Here is a 6,000-nt window from a genome sequence, read left to right as displayed (position 1 = left end):
GTGAGAGGTAGATGAGTCTTGCGGCCGTGTTGAGAATAGAGCGGAGGGGGGAGAGACGAGAGTGGGGGAGGCCGGTGAGGAGGAGGTTGCAGTAATCCAGGCGGGAGATGATGAGTGCGTGTATGATGGTTTTGGTGGCCTCCTGAGAGAGAAAGGGACGGATGCGGGCGATGTTGCGTAGTTGGAAGCGACAGGCTTGGGCAAGGGAATGAATGTGGGGGGCAAAAGAGAGAGAGGAGTCAAGGGTGACACCCAAGCAGCGGAGTTGGGTGACAGAGGAGATGGTAGTGTTGTTAACGACAATGGAGAGGTCATGGTGGGATGGGTGGTTGGGAGGAGGAAAGACAATGAGTTCAGTTTTGGAAATGTTGATTTTGAGAAAGCGCTCCGACATCCAGGAGGAGATGGCGGAGAGCCAGTCAGATACCTGAGTGAGGAGGGTGGGGGAAAGATCCGGTGAAGAGATGTAGAGTTGGATGTCGTCAGCATAGAGGTGATACTGAAGACCAAAGGAGGAGATGAGAGCGCCAAGTGAGGAAGTATAGAGCGAGAAGAGTAAAGGACCGAGAACAGAGCCCTGCGGGACTCCAACAGGGAGAGGGTGGGGGGAGGAGGAGGAGCCAGATGTTGATACAGAGAAGGAGCGGTTAGCAAGGTATGAGGTGAACCAGGCAAGGACAGATCCAGAGAGGCCAAGAGAGAGAAGGGTTTGCAGCAGGAGGGGGTGCTCCACTGTGTCAAAGGCTGCGGAGAGGTCGAGGAGAATAAGTATAGAGAAGTGACCCTTGGACTTGGCCGTTAGGAGATCATTAGTAACCTTGGCCAGGGCAGTTTCGGTGGAGTGGAGGGGACAGTAGCCGGATTGTAGAGGGTCAAGGAGGGAATAGTCAGAGAGATGTTTGGCGAGGCGGCTGCAGACAATCCGCTCGAGAAGTTTGGAGGCGAAGGGGAGTAGTGAGACAGGGCGATAGTTAGCAAGAGAGGTGGGGTCGAGAGTGGGTTTTTTGAGGATAGGGGAGATAAGAGCGTGTTTAAAAGAGGAGGGGACTATACCAGAGGAGAGTGATAAGTTGAAGAGGTGAGCGAGGTAAGAACAGGCAGTGGGAGAGAGAGAGCGAAGGAGGTGAGAGGGGATGGGGTCGAGAGGACAGGTAGAGGGTGGGGAGGAGAGAATAACGGAGCGGACTTCTTCACCTGTAGTGGGGCAAAAGGAGCACCAGAGTTGGTTGTTGGGGGGAGGTGAAGCAATGAGGGTGGCGGGGAAAGGGGAGGAGGAGGTGTTCAGTCTGATGGCCTCAATTTTGGACGAGAAAAAGGTGGCGAAGTCAGAAGCGGAGAGGGAGGGCGGGACAGAGGGGGGGGGAGAGAGTAGGGAGTTAAAGGTGGCAAAGAGGCGGCGGGGATGGGAGGACTGAGAAGAAATGAGGGACTTCACTGTATCACTGCAGTTACTATCTCTGTACTTGGTATCACTGTAGTTGCTGTCAATGTACCTGGTAGTTCTGTAGTTGCAGTCTCTCTGTACCTGGTACTTTTGTAGTTACAATCTTTATACCTTTTTAAATCTGAAGGCTTGTGGAAAAAAATCTGTATACCTATTTAAGTTGAGAGAGATGAATACAAAATAATAATTTTGTGGTGTATGTCTGTATGTCTATCTATCTAATAAACTGATTGATTGATTTATCTATCTACTTTTAAACACCTATATATCACATCTCTTCTTCTCTCTCCAGCTATTTTTATTAATCTATCTAGCATATATGTATCAAATTTATCTCTTATCACTTTGAAGTTGTGATTTTATGTTTGTCTATGTAATAATTGCAGATTGCAGCTGCATTTTGTGACAAGTGCATCTGAAAGGTAAGGGAATCTGTATTATATTTAAGCAATATCTTAGACCAGAGACTATTACGCCTACTAGAGTGATGCTTATCCTTAAAATGATTGACTTCTCAGTAGATCATCCGAGTCACCTCAGTGGTTTCTCCAACCCTTCTCCCACATGCAGAAGCTACATAAATCATCACATGAAAATTACGTTTCAACAGTTTTCTGTCTGTATACATCAAACATCTGACCAATTCCCAACCGCTGGTTGTGAACAGTGATGAATTGAAGTTAGATAATAGAGCATGACTGCCATTTCCTTCAAACACTGATAACTAAATATTTTTGTTCACAAGAGGTCTTGCTCCTATATTTTCATTCTGTACTAACACATTAATCAATTTTATACAAAGACAGTCTCTTATCCATAACTGTCTGTCCTTAAGCTTACTCTGGGATACTTCACAATAGGTAGCCCTCAAAAACAATCAATCAATGTTTATTGAAGCTGTGGTCCTAATATATATATATATATATATATATATATATATATATATATATATATATATATATCATGCTCAAAGCCCGATAGAATATTCAAACAGGTGAATTAAACATTGTTTATTTGCTATCTTAACAGCAGAAAGTCACTGAAAGGTGCAGAACAAGGGCATCTCATTAGTCCTCTGGTATGTCTGTATCTTTTAATGTTTCTTTTAGATGTGTTCTTTGCCAAATTCATAAGCAGAACATTTCTATTTGCTTTATCATTATGAACTTCCCATATAGAAAAATGTTAATGGTAAAGTGATAAAGGGTGGGGGGAGCATGATATACAAAGTTAAAGCTATTGACTATGTTTACCCTGCATGGCGAGACTAGTGCAGATAACATGTGAGAGGAGTTTACTTTGCTTTCTCTTGTAGAGTTTATTGTATTAAAAAGGTCAACGTGTTTCTTTTTCTTTTTTTTTTCTTCTTCTTTACGAATCACGTGATCCTGACAGGTCCTGCCTATTGAAAGCCAGACCACCCACATGGAGGACGATGGAGCTGCTTAATAGAAACAGTCATGTAATTGTGAGACCTTCCAGCACTCTGCAGAATGCCTGCAAACCAGAAGGATTATTACACTCTCAGTTCCTGATGGCAAGGAACTGATGTGATTTCAAAGGGCGGCGTAGCACCAAGTCCCCCCCTAAGGATAGAGGGGAAAAATAATATCATCTTCCCTTCAAATTTCACCGGGGCTTAGCACATGAGAGAAGGGGCCCGATGGTAAGTAAACTGATGCTGCACTGCACACAGATATTATATGCTAGAATAGTAAAAAAAAAATAAAAAAAATGACTCTCTAGAGTGGGATCTTGGCAAATGGCACTGGCTGTGTTGTGATCTTGCTACTGCTGCTGGGCTTAGATCTGGGAGCAAAGTGAGGGCAGCAAAAGGTTGGCAGAGGGGGGTGGGGGGTGAATAAGACGAGTGTGCGTTTGGATCTTTACGCAGGATCTGGAGAATGGGGATAATGTGGTATAATAAGAGGTTTGTCAAAGGGCACAGCGAAATAATGAGCGTAGGAACTTGTCAATGGGTTAATAGTAATTAACTTGGCCCTCTCAGTGATGCTTTATGCAGTGCATATATATATATATATATATATATATATATATATATATATATATACATACAAATTGGAAGCATGCTATAACCCAAGTTAATAATTGTGCCATTGTTGTACTTGATTGCAATGATCTCTAGTTTCTAAAACAGCCGTTTGTGTGTGTTATTTTATTAAAGATCTGGACATCAGTACATCGCTAGCACAGTGAAATGGAAATACTTATACCTAACATGTCTTTTTGTAGATGACTGTTTGAGGTTTGTAGTGTTACACATGGATCTGAATGTGTTCTGTGTGTACAGATGCTCCTTGTACCAGAGGATTACTTGCTTACATTGTTTTATGAACGATGTATCAATTTTTGTTTCGCGCTGTTAAAGTAGTCGTGTAGATGTCTATAATCTGATAATATATTTGGACAGCAGAAGGTATTGTGGGAGGCAGCCTTGAAATCAAATCCCCTTTCAAAGTACCCTACGGGCGGCTGATAGAAAAGTGACAGGCAGATCACTGGGACTCGCAATTGAAAATGTCCTGTTCTCGTTTTTATAATCTTTATTTCACCCACACACACATTATACCTTTTATACTCTCTTGCCTCTGCTCCAGTCTGTAAAGTCCTATTGAACTATGTAGGCGTGATGTGTAAACCGGATTAGTTTGTATGAAAGAAAGACATACAATGAAGCTGAATTGTTTTACTTCCTATTCATTTCTCACGCTTATATCTCTAATAAATGTGTTACTCCAGCAGAGAGTCAAAGGGATCTTGTCTCTCAGGAAAGACACTGTAGTATCCAGGCCCCTGGAAGGTCTTCTATCATGGACCCTCAACGGTTAATATGGACCTAAAGAACGTTGCATACAGATTCTTTATCCAATATATGGGACTTGCAGATTTCACATGTATATTTTAATTTTACATCCTAGGCTAGCGCAAAAAGGGAATTACAGGTGTGCATTACAAAACAAAACAATCTTAATAGGGGCCTTTTAACTATGTAAATAAAGCTGTACCAAAAGATTTCCATGCAGTACAGATACATATATAGAATGTTTGATTGCTATGTAGCTGTCAAATATGTAGCGTATACATGTCATTGTAGAGCAGTCTTAGGCAGACAACCTGTGATCCTTGGCTAAGCTAACATGAAACCATAACAACTGGATGGGCATCTGTCTCCTACATATTAGGTAATGTATAAAGAATATGAAGTTTTGTTGTGAAAGTAAGTTGGAGCCTTCGCACCCCTTCCGTGCATATGTGTGTGCCCCTGAATATACTCAGTATGAAATTAATAATAACTGAATTTCAGTATATTTGTGCGACATTGAAACACATGTATTCTGATACTACGAACAAAAAACCATCCGCTTCGGGTATGTATAGTTAAACAACGTAGAGTTGTGTATCAGTAGTGACCCGTTTAGATAATACATCACATTTACTGCGCCCTGGCACAAGTTCTTCTAATTTAGTTTCCAGCTCTCATAACATTTGGTTTATTCTTGTAATACATTGTTTATTACTAACAAGATTGTCCACCATCCACAAGCTTCAAGTAACCCAAATACCAATGCCCCCATTGTAATTGGCACATTTACATCTATTATAAAATTGGAATTCCTATGAAGTCATTGGGTTGCTACCTACATTTTGCAATGTACTAACAAATGAACAGACATCCATGTATATGTTTCCTAACAATCAATGAATACATGCTGGTGTTCAGTGATACCTGTCAGATGACAGTACATCTTCTGGCAGAGCAGGTGCAGGGGAGAAGGCCTTAAGAGGATATGTGATGGTATTCAATTGCTAGACTGTAGTTAGTGTGCATCAGGCAATAGTCCCAATACAACCACACCAAAGTCACAACGCTGCTATAGGTGTTATATATACTATTTACAGAGAACACAGACTTTAGTGCTGCATATATCATAGCACTAATGTCAGCAGCTGTAACAAATTGTGCTGAACTTTGTGGAAGTCTAAATGCTGACATTCACCCTAGGTGTATTAATCCTTCTACAGAAAGCCGATTAATCATTGCCACAAGCTGCATATGATCACCCTGACCTGTCTGTGTTTCTCACTTCTAACATACAACTGGCACTATGGTTATGTCTTCCATGAAAAATAAGTTACACTTCACGTGTGGGATCCTAAGGATTTTCTGTTAACAAAACCTGGTGTCGGGCTCACTTACATGTATAGGCCATGCATATTAAATCCAACAAAGCTAACACATGTAAATAAGGGCAGATTGATTAGGAAGGGCATTATCACTAGGGATGCGACACTAATGAGTCAAATTGGGGGCAGGCAAGCCTCTGACCACCCAAGTCGAGATAGTCTATTATAATGACACCTTTTCCTTTTTTATTTTGTAACATTGCAGAAACAAGGCCAATTATAGCTCAACAGTAATTCATCTGTTCTGTATGAAAGAAAGTAGACCACATGGGAGAGAAGCTATTAAGATGGTGCTTTTAGTCCTAGGCTGCTGTTAAAGCTCTTGCAGCAACAGAAAGAATTCGCTGTTT

The sequence above is a fragment of the Mixophyes fleayi genome, chromosome 1, assembly GCF_038048845.1.
Source record: "Mixophyes fleayi isolate aMixFle1 chromosome 1, aMixFle1.hap1, whole genome shotgun sequence".
In the NCBI taxonomy this organism is placed as follows: domain Eukaryota; kingdom Metazoa; phylum Chordata; class Amphibia; order Anura; family Limnodynastidae; genus Mixophyes; species Mixophyes fleayi.
Note: the sequence above shows the minus strand (reverse complement) of the source record.